Genomic DNA, 27181 nt, shown 5'->3' on the forward strand with positions numbered 1-27181 from the left:
TTATATGTACAGAAGCCTTGTGCATAAAGCAGGCCATAGATTTAAATCAACTGGTGCATCCATATCTGGTTGTTCAATAGTCATAGAGTTCTGGTCACAATATCTCAGAAACAAGCAAAACCATACGATGCTAGTCATATTCAGAATACACCCATTTATCCAGCTTACGAAAATATAATCCATTGAAACAGAAAAAGATGGGGGGGGGGAGGCAGCACAGTTTATCGAAGTAAATAGTTTGTGGTGTATTGGTTCGAATGTTGGACTAATACCTGAGAGACCAAGGTTCAAATCTATGAAGCTCAGTGGATGACCTTAGGCCAGTCACATCCTCTCAGCTTAGTTTACCTCACAGGATTGCTGTGGGGATTAAATGAGTCCAGGAGGAGACCATGTATGCCACCTTGAGCTCTTTGGAGAAAAAAAAGGTAGGATATTAATGCAATAAATGAATGATTACATGCCCTGAAAGTGTCCTGGAAAACTGGGACATCCTGTGTTTTTTAACGTGAGGGAACAGCGGCCATTTTGGTCATCGCGATCTCACACGAATTCGCAGCGTGATTCCACTCACCGCCCCCCAAAAATGCTTTTTTTGAGGCTGCGATCTTGTGCGGTGCCCTGAAATGTGTGTTTGGGGGTGCTATGCCCCCCAAAAGTCCTTTTTGGGGGCAGGGTAGGTGTGTGAAATCATGCGAGATTGGGGTAACAAAAATGGCTGCCATGCTCTCACAAGAAATGGTAAGACGGTGACTCAGATTTGGGCTTCAAAGTGTTGGAGGGTATGAGTTTTATATATCTGAAGTTTTACAGAAGAGAGGAATGCAAAGTGGACACCCCTAAAATAAAATAGTATCTATATCAGTATTTCAGTTCTAAAATGAACTATGGGCAAATACATAGAAGAATGTTGTTGTGGGTGCTCTCCCACAGAGTCAAGGGAGCTAAATTTATCCAGGATGTTTGGGAGACATTCAAAAACCACAATCACAGAAGCTAAGCTGAAAGGTACACTGCAGATCAGGAAAAGTACCACCAAGGCCAACAGGATACTTGCGTGGTTAGCAAGCAGAGGAAAGATATTAGAGGAAGGAAGCCTTCCTTCAGAAAATTGAAGTCTTATCCAAATGAGAAAACAAGTTTATATTTGAGTTTATTTACAAATATGTAAGCTGAACAACTGAACGCTCAAAAATAACCCTATCATGAGTTGGGGTTCTGGTGTTTAAGAACTAACAGCCCATTCTGTGACCTTATAGTGGACATCTGAAATGTCCTAACAATTCTGTTAGGGATGTCCTAACAACTCTGGGCACTCTTAACAAACAACAGTTCCCAGAATTATTTGAGGGGGGGGATTAAAGCACAAATGTGCTTAAATGTATGCTGTGGATATGATGGCTATAAAGACCACCCTAGTTATCCACACTATGCATCAGTAATACTCTCTTCCTTGCTTATATGCTATGCTGAGGAATTTCAAGCTGAATATTCTATTCTATTCTATTCTATTCTATTCTATTCTATTCTATTCTATTCTATTCTATTCTTCTATCTGGTCACTACAAGAATTCTGTAACTTAAGAAACAGTGCCTGAACTAGCTTTTCAGTTCCTCCCTCCCAGTCCATTTTCCTTTTGTGTTATGCATACACACATACTCTCTCTCTCTCTCTCTCTCTCTCTCTCTCACACACACACACACACACACTGTAAACCTGAGGGTAGGGATTGCATTATCACTTCCATTCACTTTTTGTGGCTGAAGAGTGGGATAAAATAATCCATCAACATCATCGTCTTGTTAGATCAAACCAATGTTTCCTCTAGTCAGTATTCTATTTTCTGACAGAAGCTAGCCAAATACCAATAAAAACAGTCTGCAAATGTCCCAGAGTTGGGCGGGGGAGAGATTAAAAGTTATTGCTTCTGTCCTGCCTGCCATTCATTCATTTGTTTGTTTGAACCCAGGGCATTTACAGAATATGGGTTGCACCCAAGTGGTTCAGTTCAGATCCCTTTGAGGCATGGCAGCTCTCATCAAACATAAACATTTTCATTTTAATACCAGAAATTAAATGATTAGGACAGCTCAATTAACTTCTATTGTTTGAAACTAGAACATAGGGATAATAACAATAATTTAGCTTATTTGAGGCATGGGCCAGGGCCCATTGCAGACTAACCTGGGATCACCAAATTAATTTCACTTCAGACATTTGCTCGTAGAGATGAGAAGCGCAAGTAAGTGATTTCACCATTATGAATCCCTGTAGTGCTCTTATCTTTGTTAAGCCCCTTTTATTCGCAGCTAGAACTTGAGTGTGACATCCAAAAGTATAGCAAAAGAAGTTAAACAAGAAATAATTGATCAAAGGAGCTTTTGCCAAGGATGTTAGAAAGTGGCGTAATCACTCGTTTCCACAGAATCAGATATTAGCATATTCATTTGCGGGCTAGTTTTTAAATCACCACAATAGGTATATATTAAAATAATGGTTAATCTTGCAGGAATACAGTGAAATTGCCCTTAAATACACACTTCAGGAGCAAATTTCCTTTGAGGGCACTACACAGCAATATTTTGACAACTTAATTGATTCACAGATCCACACTGGCGTCAATTCCATTGGCAATTTTTACTTTAATTATTCACAAGGCACCAATTGCTTCAAGAAGTTGGTAGTTTAATTCCATGTTTCTATACAATCTTAATTACAGTTTTTAAATAATCACAGAACCCAGACTGGGAAAGAAGCAAGATAGGAATCTTCCCCAAACCAACCAAATTTTTCTTTAGATCAGCAGCTGGGAGAGAGACCAGGGTTAGGAAATCTGGTTTGGCATGACTGGAAGTGCGATGGAAAACGAAGAAAGAAGAAAACACGTTACATCATATCAAATATTGGCCATTAGTCTCAGCTAGCAAAGGGGTCATCAAATTTGGCACTGTACACAGGTGTCAGGGGGAGAGAGAGCATAGAGAATTTATTTCTGTCCTGATTTTATTTATGTGTGTGTGTTTGAGCTGGAGTGGGGGCCCTTTCTTAGCCCAGGGGCCACATTCCTTTTTGCAGAACCTTCTGAGGGCCATATATCAATGAAGGGTGAAGCCAGAGGCAAAGTGGGTGGAGCAACAAATGAAAATGGAACCTTTGCACAGTATTTTAGCCCCACCCATTCCTCTGTGTCCACCATCCAGACAAGTAGTAGGCATTGTCAGTACTTAGGTACACAGTCTATCTGGGCAAAAACACTCAGGGAGGGTGCAGAGCAGAGCCGGGGAGAGGTATGACCTGGAGAGAGAGATCCAAGGGCCAGGTGGAGAGGTTTAGAGGGCCGCTATTGGCCTTTGGGCTTGAGATTCCCAACTATGGGGTTTGAGTGTTGATCCCAAAGCTCACTCACCTACCAGCTGCACTGCCCTAATTTCTCCACTCTGTCTCCACCCCCTCCTGTCAATCATTATCAAGGGGTGGGGCCAGACTGCTGATTCAAATCTGGCCTTGTCACTAAAACACCTGATCTTGAGAAGGGGGCATTTAAAACACCCCCAACCTGTGTCTGTGATGGAGGTGAAGAAATAGAAAAAGGAACAGGAGTAATAATACTGCTACTACAGTGGAACCTCGGGTTAAGTACTTAAATCGTTCCATAGGTCCATTCTTAAGCTGAAACTGTTCTTAACCTGAAGCACCACTTTATCTAATGGCGCCTCCTGCTGCTGCTGTGCCGCCACCACACGATTTCTGTTGGCATCCTGAAGCAAAGTTCTTAACCCAAGGTACTATTCCTGGGTTAGCGGAGTCTGTAACCTGAAGCGTATGTAACCTGAAGCGTATGTAATCCGAGGTACCACTGTAATAATAATAATAATAATAATAATAAATATTCATTTTACTATAAATATTCAATTTATATACCACCCTTTATCCAAAGATCCCAGGGTGTTGTACAACATTAAAAACATATTACAGTACAATGTTAAAAACATAATAAAAAGCAAACTGACAGACAACATAATAAAATGCTGTCATCTACTTACATTTTCCTTTTGGAGCATTTGGCGTGGAAGGAATGAAATTTGCAAGATGCAGCACAAGAGTAGACCTGTCCCTTGCTTCATCTGGAGGACTAAGTGTTAACTTGTGGAACTTCCTGCTGCTGAAGTAGCGGAAAATGGCTAGTGCAAGAGGGGAAAGTGAAGCGCCTCAAGTAGAAGGCTGTAAACTTTCTTAGGGTGCCTAGGGCAGGGGTGGGGAACCTGTGTGGCACTCCAGATATTGTTGGACTTCCAACTTACATCATTCTCAGATAGCCTGGTCAGTGACCAGAGATGATGGGACCTGGTGTACAACATCTAGAGCAGGGGCCAGCAAACTTTTTCAGCAGGGGTCAGCAAACTTTTTCAGCAGGGGGCCGGTCCACTGTCCCACAGACATTGTGGGGGGCCGGACTATATTTTGGAGAGAAAAAAATGAACAAATTTCTATGCCCCACAAATAACCCACAGATGCATTTTAAACAAAATCATTTAATAAAATTTACAAAATTTAAATAAAATATATTTTCTTCAAAATATAGTCCGGCCCCCCACAGGGTCTGAGGGACTGTGGACCGGTCCCCTGCTGAAAAAAACTGCTGACCCCTGATTCCAATTCTTGGTTGTCCAGCATGTCCCTGAACCTTGACATTTATCCTCCCTCTTCTTACTTGTGTAAGAATGCAAAAGTACCTATTTCAGCAGAGTTAAAAATCACCATTCAGGACATAGTCCTACATTTTACGTTAAAACTCACACACCGCACCTGTTTTCCGGATGGGCGGGAGCGAACAGGGCCTCTAAAACACTGCTCTACTAGTAATTACACTGCAAAAAGCTGGTGGCCGGCCTCCCTGTCAGTCCAACAAATGCGCAGCATCTATATGAATGAAAGCGTACAGTCTCCCAGTGGCACTCTTTCAGACCTGGCCTATCTATTACAGGGTAAAGATTTCCCGTCAAGGCTGCAGCACTGCTTGAACTGCTATTATACTATCTACATAAAGTTAGAAAGACATTATGACTAAGAAGTTCACGGTAACTCTTACTGGCACATCCACATAAGAGTGTCTAATGCTGACATGTGTTTATTGCACTTAATAATGTTTACATAATGCTACCTTGAACCCATTATGGCTGTCAAAGATCTGATTCATCTGTTTTTCCTCTGTTGTGTTTATCTGTAGAGACTCTGCAGCCACCAAACCAAGATAAATTGCAGCGAGATGATGAACGAGTCCTGGATAGGGTGGAAGGCTATGAACCTGTTTTATGTACCGGGAGACATGCAGTACGATCCTATGCATGTAAGTACCACTGAGTTCAATGGGGCTTACTCCTAGGTAAGTAGTTATAGGATTGCTGCCTAAATATCAAACTACATTTCCTGGAAGTTGCAAACGTCCCTTAGACCTGTGTAATAGTGTGAAAAACATGCTTTGGAAGGTAGGAAATACAGTGGCACCTTGGTTCTCGAACGTAATCCATTCCGGAAGTCCGTTCAACTTCCAAAAACGTTCAAAAACCAAGGCGCAGCTTCCGATTGGCTGCAGGAGCTTTCTGCACTCAAATCAGAAGCCGCGGAAGCTGCGTCAGACGTTCAGGTTCCAAAGAACATTCAGAAACAGGAACACTTCTGGGTTTTCGGTGTTCGGGAGCCAAAACGTACGAGTACCAAGGCGTTCGAGAACCAAGTTACAACAGTATCCAGATATAGTTCTGCACTATGGTGTTCAAATACAGTTGCAAAACTAGGAAACCTGACAAAACCAGGGCAATGCTAGTGCCTATTGTGCTTTCCCCCTCTTTGCTTTACTATTTAAAAATACAAAATACATAGGAATAATGGTCTGGTGCAGCAACCAGCAGGGACTGGCCCAGTCAAACCTAGGGAGATGGTAAAGCCTGTAATGTAAAGGTGGTCAATGTGGTGCTTTCTGAAATTGTTAGACTCAAACTCCCATCATCCCTGACTACTAGCAATGCTAGCTAGAGCTGATGGGAGAAGTAGTCCATAATATTTTGATTGCACCATGTTGGCGACTCCTGCTTTAATGATTCCTGTGTGTAAGAGTTCCAGTCAAGAGGTTTTGCTGGGCTAGAACAAATTAATTCAATCCAATGCAAAAGAAGAAATAGCTGAAGTAACACCAATTTTTTTTTTAAAAGGATGTGGAGGTTCTAGGAAATGATAGAGCTGTTAGCTTATAATTGGTTCTGAGAAAACTGGTGGAACGCACAATTAAAAACTGAATTACCAAGCATACAGAAGAACAATTATTGCTGAAGAATAATCAGCATGGCTTCTGCAGGGATAAGTGCTGCCTACTTAACTGTTTAGCATTATTTGACAGTGTCAGTAAGCATGAGAGATCCAGTAGACATTGTGACTTTCAAGAAGTTTTCAATAGTCTCTCATAAAAGACTCCTGAGCAAGCTTAGCAGTCATGGGATAAGAAGACAGGTCAGTAACTAGTAACTAAAGGAAGCTGAGAGTAGAACTAAATAGAGTTCTTCCAATGGATGGATGTGACAAGGGGGGTATTGGCCTTGGTACTTTTAAAGTTGTTCATAAATAACCTAGAGTAGGAGTGAGCAGTGAAGTGGTCAAGCTGTTCAGGGTGGGAAGAGAAAAAAAATATTGGGTGGAGCTCACAAAGGACTTCTGCATTATGGGACTTCAAGTAACAAATGCTATTCACTGGTGATTGATCAGAAAAGGGATTTGAGTTTGTGACCAGGCTTCATTTGTCCGATCGCAATGAAGGTAAATGTCAACTCAGTATGCAGCGGCTGTGAAAAAGGAAAATTCCATGTTGAGGATAATTAGGAGAGTGACTGAAAATAAAACTGTAAATATCATGCCACTGTACAAATCCATAGTTTGGCCAGGCTAGGAATACTGTGTACAATTCTGTTTGCTGCAGCTCAGAAAGAACATTGTAGAGCTGGAAAAGATTCAGAAAAAGGCCAACCAAAACGATCATGAATCTAGGATAACTTCCCTATGAGGAAAGGTTGAAACATTTTGAGTTTTTTAGTTTAGAAAAATGGCAAGTGAAGGGGAACATGGAAAAAGGTGAAGAAAACATTTCATGGTCTAGAGAAAGTGAATAGAAATACATTTTTCTCTCATTTTCATACTGGAACCCAGGGTCATCCAATGAAACAGAATTTTGGAAGATTTGGGAAGATTTAGAGCACATTTTTTAAGCTATGGAATTCACTCTCACAAGATGTAGTGATGTAACCTGCATAGCTACAAATGAGGATTTGACAAATTCATGGACGATAAGGCTCTCTATTAGCCATGATGTCTGTGTACTATCTCCAATATCAGAGTTAGTACACAGGGGAGCACAAATGAGGAAAGTGCTGTTGAGCTCAGATCCTGCCTGTGGGCTTCTCAGAGGCATCTTTTGATGGGATCCAGCAGAACTTTTCTTATGTGCTTAATACTCTCTGCCTGGAAATCACAGAATCAAAGTGTTGGAAGGGACCTTGAGGGTCATCTAGTCCAACCCCCTGTGAGGAAGGAATCTCAGCTAAGTCATACATGACAGGTGCTAACAGCGTCAATGATGCAGAGCTGCAGCAGCTGGTGATAACAGCAGTGAAGAGACTGTGGTGCCCTTGGGGCAGGGCTTTGGGCATTAAGTGCAGGAGTGCAGCCCCCCAAACTCCAGAGTTGGCTTATTACATTTTGATCAGGGCTGGATTAAGCATTAAGCAAAATGAGCATGTGCTTAGGGCATCAAGGGAAAGGGGGGCACCACATAAATTTTCCTTTTCCAGATTTACCATGGGCCATATGGTGCAGCTCAACAAAAATAAAATTATTGTTACAAATATACAAAAATAAACATTATTTTCCATCCAACTGTAGGTTTCATATCAAAAAATGAAATTTTATTTTGCCATTTAGTTTTGTTTATATTTTGAACTAGATCTACACGGGGTGCACCCAAATCTTTTAAGTGCTTAGGGGTTCTAAATGTCTTAATCCGGCCCTTGATTTTGAAGTGAAATAATATGCCACTCCATGGTTGGAGTGACTGAAAAGCCATTGGCTCCAGTCTAAGATTACCACTGCAGGGCCGTGGTGAATGTCTTGTCTAAATCTGGAGCATTTTCGAAATTCCGGTGCAGTAATTAACCAAGCAACCTGCTCTTCGGTTTTCCCAGATCTTATTGCTAAGTGTTTTCTTTTGGAACGATGCATGACTTTTGAAACGCGGAGTTATAGCATCTGTATTTTTTGGGATCCGCTGAAATGAAAGGCGGGTTCTGAATAACAAACCAACAAACCTGGAGCGGGCACTGCCTCCTACCTTCCCTTCTCCACCGCCCCAGCCCAGCCCATGTTTCCTTCTTCAACGTGGGCAGGGCAGAAGCCGAAAGAGAGAGAGAAACGCCGCTCTGCGTCGCGTGGGCCAGCCTGCAAATGCGTTGCCCAAGCGTTGCAAGGCAGCAGCTCCGAAAGCACCACGGCGACGGCGGGAGAGGCAAATCGGGAGCTGGGAGAGCGCGCCGGTGGGCGTGGCGGAGCGGCACGTGGACCGGCGCGGGCAGCGGCGCGGGGATACCGGGCGCTGCTATTCCTCCGGGTCGGGAAGAAGCGCCGAGCGCTGCTTTGACAGGAGGCGATCGCCGCGGCGCCCGGCAGCAGAAGCGCGCGCGCGCACACAGATACAAACACACACACCCCCCTCGCCAAGGTAAAGGCCGTGCTCATGCCGTCTCCATTGTAGTCGCGTGTGCTCCTACATCTCCATCCCTCTGCATGGCATACTAGTATGCACGGGTAAGCAAGGCGCTGGGCGAAGCAGCCGAGAAGCCGGCGGAGGGGGCTGCTCCTGCCATCAGGTGCATCATCCTTCGCGCTCAAGCTCAAAATCCCGGCTCCCGAGGACTTTTCTCCTGCAAATCGCACATCCTTCAGGGGCGACGGGTTGTACGGGAAATGCGCGCAGTCGGCGGGGTCCCCACTCATCCATATGGCTGCTTTTGCCGCGACCGCTGTTTCGGCTTTAAAGCATCCCTCCCCCTTTTGTTGGTTTGTTTGCTTGTTTGCTTGCTTCCCAGTCTCTTCTGCAGTCGAGCGTGCCGCGGGGGGGGGGGGCAGCGGAGGGGGCAGCGGAGGGGTGCGATCTTGCAAGCAACCCAACTCGTGCGAAAAGTCACTCCTAGGAGTTGGCCGACTTTAGCCACGGGGCTGGAGTTGCGCTTGGGAGGGGGGGCTGCTGCTGGCATTGCTTTTGTGAGGAGCTGTGGCTTGCAAGGGCGAGCGGCTTTGCTTTTGCAAGCCTGGCGTGGTAGGGCCGGTTCGTAGCGCTACTGCTGCTGCTGCTGCTTTTCCCCGGGGCAGAGGAGCCTCGCTCTTTCCCCGCCCCCTTTCTGTGCAAGCAGCGCAAGGGTCTAGCTAGAATAAAGTTTGCATCAGGTTCGGGTGGCAGTGCCCTGCCAGGCTCCGGCGACTTTTGGACAGCAGGGAGGTTGTGCATCTGGTTTTGGAATGAATCTCGATAACCTTTCAAAGTGTTTAAATGATGTTGCATGTTTCGAAAGTGGAGAGGTGCTGCAGGAGCGAGTCCATTCGCGCGTAAAAGTCTTTCCAGGCTTCTAGTCCTCGTGCTTTTCCGTTAGTGCGTTTACAATTTGGGACGAGTTCAGAAGCGGTGCTGTTTAGAAGTTTGGCTGTTGGCTCAAGAGCAGGTGGCTCCTTTTCACCATGACAGCAGATTGCTGCTGTTGCTGTTATTTTTATTATTATATCTCTCCCTAAATAACGATGACGATGATCCAATTTTGCATTGGTGCATCTCTTTGTGCGCGCCCCAAATGTGGGTTTGCAAATGGCATGGGGTGCTTAATGGGCAGTGAAGCAGCCGGAATCCATCAAAATGATAAAAGAGTTAACCCGAGAGGGAAGGGTCACGGGCTGAGAAGAACTGTGGCGAGTGGCATTTTTAGCTGCCATCAGCAAAACCAGTTTTGTGTGCGTGTGAGCTCACTTTTGGCAGCTTACGGGGGGGGGAGTTGCAATTTCTGCTTAAGGGCGAGGGGGAGTCGAGGTAATAAAAATGCAACCGGATGAAGCTGTTGCCCTGCCTTGTGGGCACTGGAGCTCATACTATATGCTGTGCTGGTGGAAGCGGTAGTGTGATCGATTTTTATTTTTTATTTTTTTTGCAGCAGAGATACATCCGAGAAAGGGCTAAAAGGAGATTTGGAGACTTTAGCTCTTTTGCTGGGTTTTAGATAATCTTGTGTGACAAATGTCTCTGTTTCCCCCAGTGCCTGTGCTATGCTTCTGAGCATCAGGACAGAAGTGAAAAGCGTGGCCCCTGCAGTTAAGAAGTATCCGAGAGGAAGTTTTTAAATGAAGCTTTAAACAGGATTAAATGGCTTGTGTAAGTGCTGAATGCTGCTAAAGTGCCCGGGAAGCCATAAAATAGCCAGCCAAAAACAAAGTAAAAATAATTGTTAACAAGAAAGCGAAAGCTTTGCAAGGACTTAGGTAATGAACACATAACAATTGATGATACGATGCAGTAATTATTTTCGTATTTACACCATTAACGATTGTAATTTAACGTTAATGCCTTGGTATTTTATTCCTTCTCATTTGCAGACAAAAGCACATCTGAGACATCATCAGGGAGTAATTTGATATTCTAAAGTCATGAATAGAAAACACTAAACTATGCTCAGAAGTCTGACAACATAAAGCGGGAAACAAAATAACCTCATTTGCTCTTTATTATCTGTCTTTTATAATGCTGTTTACTATCGTTTGCATAAATGAATAGCTAAATTGTATGCTAACCCCATTTCTGTGGATAAAAGAATCCTTGATGCACACAGATTTGTTGGAGAACTAATAGGCTCTTCTTTGGAAAGTCAAGCAAAAAGCCCCAGTTTTAGATTAGGTTGAACGTTTTATGGAATGAAATTCAGCCAGAATGCAAATTTGATCTACCCTGCAGCAGCTATGTGTCCAATTTTGATCAGCTTCTGATTGAAATTAAATCAGGAACTTCACATCCTTCTGGCCTTTATCTGTTCACTTTGCAAAAGGAAAATGGAGTTTTATTGCCAAAGCTTGTATTTAACATCATTATCTACCTTTTGGATATTGGTCTTGAATGTGTTGCTTTAGATAATGGTTTTTGTGTGTGTGAGGGTGAGAGGGATGAAATACTACTGTTTTAAACTCCTGGCTGCTATTTAATAAATTAAAAGTAAGGAAAGTGGGTACAATGATTGTTTTATGTGCTGAAGAGTTATGGGGGAAAGAAAAAGGGAAACCACTCCACAATCTTTAATGTAATCAGATTGAAACATACCTTTGCGTTTATTGATTATGGTGGACGGCAAATCTACAAAAACTGTATACAAATTTTCGGGTTTATCTCCTCACATCTCTTTGCCCTTCGCCCATAACATTTAAAGTTGGGAGTAGTACCTTTCCTAAGAACACTATCTGCTGATGCAAAGATGTAAGCTTTTCACTTCCACAGAGCTATGTTTGAAGAAGAATGCTTGTGACCGTGTTTAGATAAATTCCCAGGGACCAATTTTTGTTGTTCATGATATAGGCTGCAGTCTGTTAAACAGCTAAAGAGGTCGAACAAGAGTTGGGTAAGGACTGCACCTGTGGTCCTGTGCATAACACCTGTGTCCATCTGTAGAGATAAGTGGTCCCATTGGTGGTGTCAGGAAAGGACTTTGAGGCAGAAATCCAGGGCCCCAGTCAGCAGCAGTTCGGTAATGCCCCCCCCATGCAGTATGTTGCCCCCCAAAGAGGAGGACGTCACCAGAAGGCCATAAGTCCAGAGCCTAAAATTGCATTATAGCAGCATTGGTGGTCCCACATTAGAAATTTGCACTCTTTGCTGCAATTGGAAACTCTTCTGTCACATCCTGGGCTAGTCAGTTGTTTCAGGGCTCCAGCTCATTCCCCACTGTGTCCACTATGGTCTCTGTCTGCCTCTCTCTCAGTCTCTCTCTGGACTCAGCTATAGAGCTGCAAATAACACGTTTTAAGTGTGCTGTAAAGTGCAATATACAAATGGGGCACTAGATGACAATGGTGAGCTATGGCAAATTCGATATATTTTTCAAAACTAAAAAAAGCATTTTCACAGCATTTTTATGTGTGTGTAGATTCCACCTCTCTCTCTCTCTCTCTCTCTGTGTGTGTGTGTGTGTGTGTGCATGCATGTGTACGTGGTATGGCTCAGTGATATCTGGTTTTCAACACTGCGATATATCACCAGCTAAACATCACAATATATCAGTATATCACAATAAGGCTGGAACTATGTAGATGTGAATAGTAGGGCCGGGTTAGAAAATCAATGTACTGCCTTCAGGATCCACAACAGTGATGGGTCTATCCTAAGCAGTACAAGGACTGTCTGAAAAGTTCTCTGCCTAAACGTTTGATCATGTCTCTGGGACAGTTTGAGGTTCACATGCGTGATCTGTATTGGTGCCATCAGGGGAGTAGCTGGGGGGGACGGGACACTGGGCACCACACTGAGGGGGGTGGCACTTACCATCCCTGAGCCATGCGTCTCTCCTGGGAGTGATGTGGTGACTTGGGCGCCTGCAGTTGCGGGTCCTGTTGTGAATGTGATTGCATTGATAATGGCAAGGAAGTCAACAGTGCTTCTTGATACCAGATGTTGGAAGCTACAGGAGGGGAGAGTCTTGTGCTTGAATCCTGCTTATGTGTTTTTCACAGCCGTCTGGTTGGCTACTGTGAGAACAGGAGACTCTCCTTGCATTCTTAAGGGAAGATGATGGCTTGGTTTTCACTGCAAAGGGCTAGTGGAGAAGGAAAGGCACCCCATTTCCCAAAGCAACCAGGCTCACCAATTACATTTCCCACAGTGCTCTTGATTTTGGTTTGGTTCTAATGGTGCTCTTGCCTTTGTTCTTATATCACTTATTACTTGACTCTCAGGCGCTCTGATATAAGTGACAGCACAGAACCTTGATATGTCTTTAAACGTACTAGTCCAAATTTAATAACCCCTCTTTGGCAAATGATTCCATAAGTCTGTTGTAAGAGCCAAAGTAAGGAGTGTACTTTGCTGTAACATTAAAATCCATTAGAGTATGAATGCACTTTATAAAAGAGGCATAAACAAGAATCATTGTTTTTCTTGTTTTCCAGAAAAGATCAATCGAAACTGGGCATTAGCTACAGATCATACATCTTTTATTCTTAATGGGTTAAATACATGAAGTTGCATTTATTCTGTATTTGGACTTGATGTCCTTTTTCATAGAATCGTAGAATTGTAGTTGGAAGGGACCCCAAGGGTCATCTAGTCCAACCCCCTGCAATGCAGGAATCTAAACTGGATCATACATGACAGATGGCCATCCAACCTCTGCTTAAAACCCTCCAAGGAAGGAGAGGCCACAACCTCTCATGAGAATCTCTCCCACTGTTGAGCAGCACTTACTGGCATAAAGTTCTTTCTGATGTTCTGATTAAGGCTGAGATCCTGGGCACACAAGAAAATCAGCTCAGTTGGACTTACTTCAGAGTAAATATGAGTAGGGCTGCACTGTAAAAATACTCTCCATGCAGCATCCTAAAGAGATCTGTATAGAAAATCATTGCACTGTCTTCAGGATCCATGACAGTGATGGGTCTATCTAAGCAGTACAAAGACCGACTGAACCTTATTTACATTAACGACACATCTCTACTCTAAGACAAAAATGGGGCAGGTCCTTATATGAGAGATGTTGTCTGCAGACTCAGCCTTGACAGCACACTCTGAGGAAGCGCTACAGAGACTCATCAACCATTTTGCCCAAGCCTTCAGGGCGTTCAGTCTTACCATCAGCCTGGCAGGGATCAGGACATCGCCAGCATTCCACACATCAGCATTGGTGATCATACACTTGAGGTGGTAAGACAATTTTGTCTACCTGAGTTCCACCATAACCAGCAGCCTCTCCATTGATGCTGAGCTGGACAAGCACATTGGCAAGGCAGCTATGGCAATGATTCACCTCTCAGAGTATGGGAGAATGTGATGCTAATGTCCAATACCAAGATGAAGTTCTACCAGGCTTGAGCATGCTGCTTTATGGTAGTGGCCAACTTAGACCAGTCGGGAGCGACGCCTCAATGCCTTCTGCATGTGCTGTGTTAGGAAGACTTTGAGCATCACATGGCAGAACAGAGTCTGAAACAAAGATGTGCTCTCTCTTGTCCGCATTCGCAGCATGTTCACACTCCTGCCTCAGCGACGTCTTGCTTGGTCATGTACACAGAATGGAAGAAGGTGGGATCTCCGATGACAAGCTCTATGGGGAGCTGGCTTCAAGCACCGGACCCGTTGGCAGATGTCTGCAAACATGACATGAAGGCTGGCAACATCAACCCCAATGTGTTGAGTCAGGTTGTGCATCCATAGCAGTGACCAGAGGATGACTGACTGGTGGGAGGAGCACAGAGAGAAGAAACGCCATGGTGCATCCGCAGCAGCACAACCTTATGCGCTCATTTGGCCCAACTGCAACAAAACGTGTGTTTCCTGTATTGGTCTTTACAGCCATGGAGGAGCTGTAACCTTCCAACAGTTTGACTGCTTCACCCATGAAGGCGCACTATTGTCTCCCAAGACAGACAGATACCAACAGCAACAACATATCCATCCAACTGTAAAGGAAAGGATGGTTGTATTTGCATTAATTTCAGAAGTTTCAATGTTACCTTTTCTTGCTGGTAAGCTACCCCTATATTATTATCTAATATAATGGCATTGGAAGCAATAATACAGGGCTGAACCATATTTGCATCAAGGATACAAGTAAAGGCTCTTAAATAATAGGAAACAGTTTTGTGGCAGTTTTGGATCTTCTGAAGAAGTTTCCATAGAAACAGTAAGGAACATCAGAAGCTGCCATTGATCCAGCATTGGCTACAGTGAGTGGCAGCAACTCTCCTGGGCTTCGTACACAGTCCTTTTTTCAAGCTGTATGGTTGGAAGAGATTGAAAATGCAGGGACTGTGCCTGGCACCTGTTGTATGTGGGTCTGTAAGGGAATCACACACTGACATGGAAGTTTACATTTAATATTTTTGGAAATGAAGTGTTTCAAGGTGGTGTGCTTCTGTTTGGCCCTGCCCTCTGTTAGGATACTCCATGCCATTTCCCCTCCCCTGTGGTTTTTCCTCTCTCCCCCACCAAGCAGTCAGTTAGTAGTCTATGTCTACTGGCATGCTAAGTGTAGCTTTGGGTGATATGTCAATATATCATCCCAAACCAGCTTAAAGTCCACATCTTTATAATGATTTCATAATTTTTGACCTGGCAATATCATGAATTGTGTGTGTCTTATCCAAAAATCATGACATCAGAAAAATTTGAAGCCACCCAATGCCTCTACATAGCTCTATCCTTATTTCAGATATTGTGATAAATCGGTACATCGAGATGTTTAGCTGGTGATATATCATGTCGTTGAAAACCAGATATTGCCCAGCCCTAATGCTGAGTCCTCTTTGGTCTGTTTTGGAAGGTGTTTCTCTTGTGAATCCACCTGCCTCTGAATATTTTGTTGGCATTTCTACAAAATACCATTTGAGTTCCCCCAAGCCTGCCAGTATTTTCCACTTGCATGTAAATGGGGTATTGTTTTGGATACATAAAGGCCAGCACTAGAAAACTGAGTTCACATTCAGTGTATATGATGATTGCCAGATAATGAAATTATACTCAAATATTTTGTCATAATTTTTGCTTTACCTAATGGCCATGCATCCGCGAAAAAATTGCTTCATGAAGAGAGTTGGATTTGGAGCCAGGATTAGTAGGAGTACATTATGTATGTGGTTGCGTTCCTTGCCTATACAGCTTAACGGACGTCTGCAGAGGTGCAGGATCAGTACTAATATATACACAAGTGTCTCAGTACGTTCGGCTTTTATACTTGTATTTCCCCACAACTTTTGCAGCCCAGGATACTTTTAAATTAAAGAGCATTTTCTAAATCTGAAATTTCAAAAGGCAGTAAACAAGACAGAAAGGGCAAGAGACAAAGTGATTTATAGTACTTTGGTGATTGACTGTGTAATTTTACTGCCAAGCATCAAGGTCACACAAACAAGAGAGGAACAAGAAATTCACAGTAATTCTATGGTTGCCTTCACACAGGTTACTGTTGCTGATACTACAGTACTTCCATTTCTGAAAATAAGCACTGGCAGGGGCGGTCAGGGGTCCCAAAGCAGAAGTATTTCATACTATCTCATACCCGATCCTTTTGACTGGAATGAACTTGGAACCTTTTGCACAGAAAGCATGCATTCCTTCTGATACTGGCTTGCATTTTTTTCCATTGTCAGGAGAATTTCACTGGACTTCTTGCTTGTGATACGTGTCCCATCGACATGATTTGTTCAGAGCTAATAACTTTGAAAACATCGTGTTGCAGTGCATCTCCTATCTCAGGCTTGTTTTGCCTTAAGTGATCTCTCTAGGGATGGTGGTCCAGGATAGCATTGCAAATCAGAGTGCAAGACACTCAGCCACAGCATAGGCTAATAAACACCTTTCCTTGGATGCAGGGCTTAGGGAAGAAAATTGGGATCAAAAGACTATATGTGTATTCTGTACGTTTTAATCAAGCATAGTACCAATTAAAAAGAAACCATGGGCATCTTTATTTGTATCCGAAACAAATAATAATAATAATCCAAAATTGAATAGTATAAATAAACCTAATACAGTACCAACAAACTGAACAAATGCAGCTCATGAAATATCGCAGAGCACATAAAAATGCTGATAAACTGAACAGTCAAAATAACAAGCTATAACAAAACCCAAACAGGTTTTGACTGTGGTCTTCCTCAGCGGTCTCATGAAAGCTGCTTGGCAAAGCAAGTTATAACTCAACAGATAATAAACCAAATGTTATCATGAGCAAATGGCAAAGTAGCATCACCAGTTAGAGCTATAAATGATAACACTCAATGGGCCTTTGAGTGCACCATATAAGTGAATAATACAGTGTTCAATCTAATGGGTACAAATGGTATAATCTGGCTAGTGAGCCTTCAGATTGTGCGGCCTTGAACTGTCATGAGAGGTAAGAACAGTCCAAGGGCTCATGATCTGAAGGCTCACTAGCCAGATTATTTTTAAAAACCTGCCTTGGTCAGAACACCAACATTTAATGTTTGTTGTTGTTCGAACAATCATGGTCATATCAACCACCAAAAAAGAATGTACATCCTGTAGACTATATACATAAATACAAAATGAAAACACAATATATCTATATCTATCTGTTTATCTAGCTATCAAATCTAGCTATATTAAAATACAAACATACAAGTAGATTTTTATATTTCATTCCCAGTTAAACTTTTACAGTCCACCCTATTATCCTCAATGAACATTTTCAGTTTTTGGACAGAAGCTGCAAATCTTTCAACTTTGTCACAAATTTGTCAAAACCACACAGCAAATATGTGATTTTCACTTGATCATCCACATCAGGTATGTTACATGCAACATTCATATCTTGTGTGGCCAGTATGTACTACAGTGGTACCTCTGGTTATGAACGCTCTGGTTACAAACTCCACTAACCCGGAAGTAGCTGCTCCTGGTTGCGAACTTTGCCCCAGGATGCGAACAGAAACCATGCGCAGGAGGTGTGTGCGCAGATGGAGGCCCAATTAGCAAAAATGCGCCTCAGGATAAGAATGGTTTCAGCTTAAGAACGGACCTCCGGAACAAATTAAGTCCACTGTACATATGTATATGGATTTTTGTATCTTATATGTATTTCAAAAACACACACACACATTTCATTACATCTTTTCTTTGTCGAAATTTATTTCCTTTTTACGTTACAGTACTTGGATTCAGGATGTGTCATTGGGTCACCTGTAGTGACTAGAAATAGTCAGAGCCGCTGGTGGAGGAAGAGGAGTGTGGGGGGAGCACACCGCCCTGGCAGTGTGATCCTGGTGGGGTGCCATCGCGGCTGCCCCCTGGCCCGTGCTGGGCGCCACGCCCCCAGGACACGCACCACACTCCTGTGGGCAGGGCGGCACACGCCCAGGACCCATGCCACAGCCCTGTGGGTGGCACGCCAGCCCGCCCCCACCTGCTTTCAACCCCTTGGTGCCGGAGCATGAAGCTCCTCCACTGGTCAGAGCCTCTGATATTGAGGCATTTCTCCCTAACTTGACTAAAAAATGACATCTATTGTCTGTGATCAGTTTAAACAGACTGGACTTGTGCCAGTTATTGAACCAATGTTTTCATACCAAAACCCTCTGTTGTTCATAACCTACTTGTGCTGTTCAAGACTAACAATGACCCAGATTCAGAGGATTGTCTTTGCTCTGGTCATAGTCCTTTGAAGGAACTCCTATTATCTTCTGTTGCCCTGAGGTTGTCATAGGAAGCGAACTCGTAACTAGTTGTTTGCATTTGCTGCCTTTTGGAAAATAGCTTGAAATCTGTTTTTGCTAGAGTTTGTTTGAGGGTGCGTGTCTGACTGTATGTGATCTGTTGGTGAGTAATTTTTTTAAAAGGACAGTGTGTTAACGTTAAAATTCAACTTAATGTTTTGCATGTTTCTGTACAGCAAAAAATAAAATAAAAATTTGACCTGCGTGCTAGCAAGCCCTGATCAAATTAAAGGCCAGGCAGTAGAAGTGGGAAAAGAGAGAGGATGCAGATATTCAGAACAATTTCCAACCTTCAGGAACCCTACACTTAAAATTGCTTCACTATTTGTGACTATGCACTGCTGTGAGCAGTTCTTCCAAATGCTGTCTTTGGCAAAAAGACAACAACCCACCTTTCTGCAAGACCAGCAGACCAGAATTTAGAAAGCCAGCTGCAAGCAGTGTTTTTGTACTTTTCAACTTATGTACCTTTAACTCGTGTGCTTTCAAAAGCTTTACATACTTAGCAAAAAGATTATAAACAATTGGAAAGGGAGCGGATGTCCAGGAAAAAACAAACACCTTTAGCAATTTCACCTGCCATTGAACCTGGTGCGTTTTGACTACACGTGACTTTGGCTTTAGGTGCTATCTCTGGAATGTAACCCTAGCATAAGTTTGAGAGTTGCAGGTTGTACAATGGTATTTCGGGTTAAGAACTTAATTCGTTCCGGAGGTCCGTTCTTAACCTGAAACTGTTCTTAACCTGAAGCACCACTTTAGCTAATGGGGCCTCCTGCTGCTACCGCACCGCCGGAGCATGATTTCTGTTCTCATCCTGAAGCAAAGTTCTTAACCCGAGGTACTATTTCTGGGTTAGCGGAGTCTGTAACCTGAAGCGTCTGTAACCTGAAATGTATGTAACCCGAGGTACCACTGTACAAAGAAAGGGAACACGTTACAAATTAACTCATTCAAACTCAGTGCCTCCTTTAGCCATTTTCATGTTTATGGGATGGGAGGTGATTACTATGATTCTGTATGATGATGGAGGCTGGGAATGTTGACTATATTGTTGCTTTGTTCTTTAACTTCCTTCCTCTTTCTCTAGGTGGAAGTCATGTCAAGTGCCATCTTCCCAGCTCCTTTCCCTCCCTTTTTCAGTTGCTATGGTGCAATGAGAGGTAAGCTAAGCTTTAAAGTATTTCTAAAAGAAGAATCACGTTATGGACCTGGTGGACATGTAACATTCTGGATTATGTTGCTGTGGTTAAGCAATCAGGAGCTGGCCATGCATGCTGACTCCTCTTCTTTTGGAGCCTAAATGGTCCTCACTCAAGAGGGCACTGTCCTTAAGCACAATTAAGGCCAACCAAGGTTCCTCCTTAAGAAGGTACCAGAATTGGATGCTAATTTGTATCCAGGGCTTTTCCCCCAGGTTTTTTTTTTTCAAAAAACTTTTTGTTAAAAAGTGTGACACTTCCTGTAACAACTTCATAGTGAGTACTGGCACCTGTTTTCCTAGACAAAAGCACTGTTTGTGTCTATGTAGACTTAACCATGGCTAAAGTTTTATGTTGGTGTAATGGTTAACACAGTTAAGGAGTAGGGTGGCGGTGGAATTCAAGCTATGGAAGGGAGGTTTGGAAGTATGTAATTTCATGGCTTCCTCCGAATTGCTTAACCATGGTTAGGTTATGTGAACCAGCCCAATACTCTGCTGTATGCAACATTGCATGAGATATTTTAGCTATGTTAATCAACAGTAAAGGGATGTTCTTCAAGTGAGCAATTGTAAGGGTATTCTCAGCAATTGAACCGAGGAGTACAATTGTCAGTGCCATGAAATTCTGCTGTCTGTTGCACGAGGGAAGGAGGATTTGCCTAGGAGCAATTCATTGGCTATGACAGTGGTACACATTAAGCATTTCTTAATATTGAGCTGTGCCTGGCTTAATGTCAAAGGTGAGAAGAAGCAGAAGGGCTCAAATTTTCCTCGAAGTTGCCTTGTCTAAGAATCAAGATACACACTCAAGTAATTGTGTGAAAATAATGAACATGCTTATTTTTTAAAAAAAATCAGAACTGGATTATGCTGGTGGGGGAGGACACCTAAGTAGGATCGGGATGAATAACATTGCCCTAATACTATCAGCCGTGGGAGGGAAGGTCCTATATGTGTGCAGTTTGACCTTAAGAAGCCCTTTCCTAACATGTTGGAGCTTGGTTCGAATATGCAGGAGTGGTGGAAGATACAAACTGATGTACTCGACCACTATTGCAGGGGTGGGGAATCTGTGGCTCTTCGGCTCTTGTTGGAGTTTGCCCACAACAGTCTCAACAAGCATGGCCAGTAGTTCAGGATGACCCCTTTGCTACTGTTTTAAAATTCAGATTATTCCTGGTTTTGTCCATAGTTATGCTTGAGAATTAGTCTTTTGGAGATGGAAGGACCATATAATTTTTATTTGATTGGCTGCATTCTCAGATCCACATTGCACTGCCCTAATTCTTTTTCTTGTGGCGTACAAAGATACGCAGACCGCCAGATGTATCCCTTTCTCTCTCACCTTGTCTCATCTTGTGTGTTTTCCTTCCACCAGCTTCTTGACAAGCTTACATGGAAAGATCTGTATTTGGTCTCTTGCAATATAGCACAGGGAACCCGAGTTTTCCCTCTCAGAGATAGGATTCCTAAGTGTGAATTCATACATTACATTATTCACACGATCACTTTGATAACTCGAATGTGTGGAAGTGCTGTCAACAGTGTGTCAGGTGAGAAGTCATTAGTCACAATTACCTCTTATCACTCCCAGGCCTTTATCTGTTCTGCATGTCAGGCATCATGCAACATGTGATGACAGTCACAAACTGAACTTTTGAACTCGCCTCCAGTTTGCTGTTGTGGCATGTCCAGCATCCCCAAAGCACTTAGCCTTCCTGCTGCATCTGTTGTTGTGTCCTATAAATTACTGTAACAACTAGCTGAAGAAGTATATCTCATGTCTATTAGGTCCCTCCCTCAAAGTGTGACTTGGAAAACACAAAAGTGTGCCTTTGGCCACAAACTTTTCAGCTTATTCAATAAGCCTATGATTATTTAGTCAGAACAAAACAGTAGATTTTTGAGGTGGGTAAAATGGCTGAGAAACTGCCCTTGTTGTTTTTGTAGATGTAGATTTCTTAGTATAAAAAAGTTGGCTTCAGTTCTAAACTATTTAAATGTTGTGAACCCTTTATTTATTTATTTTTAAAATCATGGTTGGCAAACCTTATGATGTCTTATTTGGAAATGGCAGTCAGGCAACCTTTTGGAATTTCCAGCTCTCCCCAAACTGATAAATTGTGTGACCTGGGGAAATTTCAAGATTAGAGGTACATTTATTGGAGAAAATGTAACTGATCTCACACACGGTCAATTACAGTTAAGATAATTCCGCTGGATATATTTATAAATGCACATAAATGTATCATTGTGAGTATATCGGGTTGGATTATATTAACTGTCACTTAGTACCAAATTCTGAGGAATCCTGAGTGGCAGGAATTCTTTATATAGACTGTGTCCTTTCTCTAGCCAACAGGTGTAGAAATAAGGACACTTTTTAAAAAAGCTAAAATTATATACCAACTGAAATCCACAGAAACACATAATCAATGAGCTGGCAGCATAGTTGGATAAATGTGCCTTAGCACCGCTGCATGTGCCTTAACACCACATCAGCTACCTGACTAATTCAGAAATAGACATTTTGTCCAGTGAAAAGTTAACATCAAGTGCAGGAACACATAATTCAGTTAATATGCTCTTCAATGTTGATGTTAGGTTGACAGAGGGAGAGTGTGTATTTGTGCAACTAGTATCCCAAATAAACATATTTTAAGCACTGGTGGGAGATTGTGATTAGACTCTCCCATGGTTTTTATTTTGCTCATTAGGAGACCCCTAGGGAAGCTTTGAAGTTTGCGGATCTGATGCTCTAGGAGAGAACGTTTAATCCATTACTCCCATGCTTTCCCCTTGATATAAATCCCGCCTTCTGTAGCTACTATTATCTGGTCAGGGCGAAAAAACAAGGGCAGATTACCCTGTGAAGCTACTAACAACTGCTGGGCAGGGGGAGTGATTTGCATCTGAGAAAGGGTTAAATACTCTTCTGCATAGTACCACATCCTTAAACTACTTGTGGCTGCTAATGAACAATAATGAAATAAAAATGTGGGGAATCTTAATTCTGGATCTTTCACATCACATCTGGCTTGGCCTGAAGAATAAGCAAGCAAATTTTGTTGGGGATTTGCCACTCTTTGAGAATTGGATTTCTGATATATATGAAGTTGGCTGTGGGAATAAAAAAATTGTTGATTTTTATGAGTTAATCACATTTTGAATCAAGCATTTGATGAGCATATATGTGCTTTAGTTGATCCCTACGTCCAGTAAACACAAAATAAGGAAAGCCTGATTAATTTATATGTTTATTGGCAAAGTGTCTGTATTTATTGGTAGAATATTTGGCTAGGAGAAATCTGAATGTCTCCTGTTCTCATCACACAGAATCAATTATAAGGAATCATTTTTTATTTATATTTAATAACCTACGACTAGTAGCTCTCTAGACTTTTTTCTTAAGACCGTCAAGGCTGATGCCACTGTCTGTCAATGGAAATGTTTAGAACCAGCTATTTGAAATTAAGATGAAATTCTCTTGCCTAATTCATGAATCAAAAGAACATATGTGTTTTATATAGATTTTGGGTTAGGCTGGAGAGTTAACATAATGGGAGTGGTCTTGCAGGTTTTCTTTTCTCTGGCAGCAAACTTGAATAGGCACAAAACCGTTGTTTCCTGACATCTGGATTTTTATCATTCAGTTAAAAATATTTGGCGGTCTTACTTAAATACCGTATGCCCTTTTATAATGAAATAAGTATATGCTTGAATGCTGAAGTAACTTTGTCTCCACATTTTGAGATTTGGAATCTGTAAAACCAATGAAGGCAAAGAGACATTCAGTTCCAGCTCTCTCTAGTTTTCCTGTTCTCTCTTCTTCACTTTTGGTTTGGGAAGGGGACCCAGAGGCTAGTTTGGGTTGTGTCGCTTCTGTAATTATAACTATGCTGGCTTCAGTGGGAGTAACATCAAACAATAGTCTTGATGATGGTTCAGTTAATTCACTTTCAGAAGTTCAATAATTCATCTTCGAAGTGTCAGCAGCTGGCTCTTGTTAATGGTAAGCCTTTCATTTCTGTTAAATCAATTGTGAATAATAGAAGCTTTCAGAGAAAAAATGATGAAGTAAGCATTGATTTCCAAATTGGGTGTCTGATCTGGGACATTAATAAAACACAGGGCAGGCAGACAACAAGTACCTAATACACTCTGATCACCTAAGCAGTAATCAAAGAAAAATCAATGATTTTTGTGTATGGTGCTAGGTCTTCTAACACTTCACCTTCTTCCATTCATCATTGTGTCTATAGCATCAATTTTATAATTGTTCTGACTTGTTTTTTTATTATATATAAAAAAGTTTTATAGTTTGCATCATAGCAAGCCATTTATCCCAATGGATCTGGCAAATCCTGGTCATTCCGCCTCATAACTCTACTGGAAAACTGCATTTTTTGTTTATATGCATTAGGACTCTCCATAAAGGCCTTAATTGGTATCAAAATGCTTCCAAGTGAAATTAAATGCTCTTTAAAATATCCTTAATGGATTTTATGGCTTTTTGAATTGCCAGCCTCCAGGTACCATTTTGTATGTTCTATATATATGTTTCTATTACCCTCTTCCCCCAGGCTTTAAGGAGATTTTGAATTTCTCAAGGTATCCGTAATGTATGTATGATGCGATTATAAATATCTGTAACCTTCAAAGTGCAGGTGTAGTTGAGAATTGTTTCAAAAGGCTGTGGGAAAGCATAGTTGCTATGAAATGTAGAGACTGGGCAATGCAGAAAATTAGCAGGAGTACCCCACATCCACTGCCTGCAAAACTGATGTGGGCCAAGACTGATCTCCAAAAAGTATGCCACACTTTGTTCATATTGCACAAAAGACCCACAAGCACTTCATTACAGGGGCCAGAAAACTGGGGGGGAGGGGAGAGAAGGCCCCCCTCTTCCATTCTCCCAGCCATTCCTTGCAGATTTCAATCTGTAGTCAAAGATTTAAAAAATAGCGTGCAAACATTTTTCATGGGGCAAGCATGTACGAAGTGCTCAGCATAATTTCCGCAGGCCAGAAACTGCCAGTACACCTTTTAACTTTTGACTCTGGCTAGAGCTGTTGCTTTTGCCACACATCCTTTCGTGTTTCTTGCACAGTCCTGTTTGCCCCCCCCATCTCATCTGCCTTCTGAGGAGTAAGATGGACAACTCCACTTGCTTTAGCCAGCAGAGGAGTCACTTGTGACAACGTGTGGATTTTTTTAAAAAAAGATAGAACATGACTTGACACTGAAAGCATTGGTCTTTCTAATCAACATTGCATAAAACAGAAACGGAAAACCTGTGGATCTCTGTATGTTATTGGATTCTAGGTCCCCTAAACCCCTGTCAACATGGCCAGTAGTCAGAGGTGAGTCCAACAACCTGGGTATCTGAAGGAACATCTCTCCCTGCACCCAGGGGCATAGGAAGGGGAGTGTGGCCTGGCCTGGGTGTCAACCTTGAGAGGGCTGACAAAATAGCACAGTGCGGGGCCTGGCCTGCAGCGTGCCCGAGCCACGCACCTCTCCTGGGAGTGATGCGGTGGCTTGGGGCCCTGCGCTGCCCGAAATGGCAGCATGGGGCTTGCATCCGCCAGGTGGACTCTGTGGCCAACTCACACCGTGGCGCCTCTGTGTGTGGATCACTGTGGCATCCCTATGCGTGGATCGCCCCGCCCCCACCGCTCCGGGTACCGGAGCAACTAGCTACGGCCCTGCCCGCACCCCAAGTCCTACCCAGATTCTGAGGTCAACTGCGGAGGCTCTTCAGAGTGCTATCATTGGCAGAGTTCCAGAACTCAGACTTCCAGAGATTGCTCCTACTCTGAACATTTTCTGGCACCAACAGAATGCCTTGCTCTTTCAGCAGGCATTTGGATAACAGTATGTTCAGACCGAAGGATTTGAAAGTTTGTGTTTGAAATTGTATTTGTGGTATAAAAGGTGGTGTAAAATTTAAAAGAGAAATGAAATGAAAAGAAACAAAACAAAAAAACGGCCGGTCCCTGGTGGGACCCCCTGGCCAGCTTAGCCATCGGAAGCCCGGGGCAAGTGTACCTGGTTGCCTCCCTCCCTGTATGGGCCTGTTGTGGTGGGATATAAACAGTAGGGGACAGTGGGTTGGGGCAGTGATGCTCACCTGAGCTCATGATGGCCGAGTCACTGCAACTTACAGGCAAGGCGAGGGAGAGTGGCAAGGTGGTGGGGAGGCTGGCACAGTGCAGACAAGGTGACAACCCTGCCAAGCCATCCACTCTTGGAGGTAAATAGAATGAATGAATGAAAATCTGGAATGTTGTGAGTTGTGTGCCCTCATTGCATATAGTAATCAGTCTTGAAGATTCTGAGCTTTAATTGGTGAGCGCATGGTTTCGCCAAACCAAACAATTCTGCTATTGTTTTAATACAAATCCTCAAGCGGGTATTTATAAATGCATTTTACATCCATTAAGAAAGTTAAATGTTAGCACACCGTTACTTTAGGAACTACAAAGGAGACTCTGAAGGGCATAACTGCTTGTTATATATGCAGTGCAATACTACTGGAAACATCGTAGCACAGTTACTATTAGACTGAAATATGGCTGAGTTTGGGGATTCTGCTGAAGTTTTCGTTTTGGAAAAGGAATAGTTTTCATAGAAATATCAAAGAATAAAGCCATATGCTGGGTAAAAAGTGGAAGCGTTTTATTTATCAGTGTGTGCAGTTTTTGCAGAAGTATTCAAAGTATATTACAGACATCTGCTAGCAACCCGCACTAACAATAAATTCAAGAGTAAGGCAACATTCGTGGAGGATAATAAAAGATGGAAATAAAGTTTTATCTTTGGAATAAGCTGATTTCACCTTCCATCCCAATCTTAACCTTCCAGAGCTTCTCCACATAACCTTAAAGAAGAAATGTGCTGAGAATAACGTGTATTTATGAGCAATCAGGCTGATTTGTTGGAACGTGGTCCTTTTTTTGGCAGGAGGGAAGGAACCTAGGATGTTGGAAGCTTTTGCTGTAGATTCTGGATGTAGTGTTTAATTTCATGCCTTGAGTCCTTTATTTACTCTTGAAGTTTCATTTTTCTGTAGCCTGACTCTTTCTCCTGGAGAAATTTCTCATCTTCATTAGAGCAGAGGGCAAACGGGCAAGTTCATAATTGCCTTTCCTAAACTCTTCAGTTTTTTGTTTGGTATCCATCAACTTGGGTGTCCTAGTGCAGAATTCACTGACAAAGCGGGTGCCCTGCGGGTGTTGTTTTATTTTCATTTTTGCAGCGAATTTCCATGCTCCCTTTCCGCACCAAAGTCCTGACTTAAAATCGGTTGGACGGAAAAACTCTTCACTATTTAGCATAGTTGGCGACGAATAAGGTTGTTTCTTAATAGTATATATATTTTATACTGGATGAAATTAATCAAAGCATAGGCATTTCTGGACTTGAGAGCCAATGTGGTGTAGTGGTTAAGAGTGGTTAAGAGCGGT

At 42.6% G+C, this 27181-nt stretch overlaps 1 protein-coding gene across 4 annotated transcripts in view; it reads left to right on the forward strand.

Annotated features, from left to right (window-relative positions):
* The first annotated feature begins 413 nt into the window (after nt 1-413).
* RARB (retinoic acid receptor beta) overlaps nt 414-27181 on the forward strand; it is a 347370-nt gene continuing 320602 nt past the window's right edge. The window contains exons 1-3 of one of the 4 annotated variants that reach the window (XM_053410538.1): nt 414-428; nt 5231-5348; nt 19599-19671. The gene's annotated coding sequence lies outside the window, so the exon portion shown is untranslated. Of the gene's footprint in view, nt 429-5230; nt 5349-8543; nt 8846-19598; nt 19672-27181 lie in introns of those variants that run through there. The other 3 variants (XM_053410536.1, XM_053410537.1, XM_053410539.1) reach the window with 3 other exon arrangements.

This window comes from Podarcis raffonei, chromosome 12 (genome assembly GCF_027172205.1).
Source record: "Podarcis raffonei isolate rPodRaf1 chromosome 12, rPodRaf1.pri, whole genome shotgun sequence".
Taxonomy (NCBI): Eukaryota; Metazoa; Chordata; class Lepidosauria; order Squamata; family Lacertidae; genus Podarcis; species Podarcis raffonei.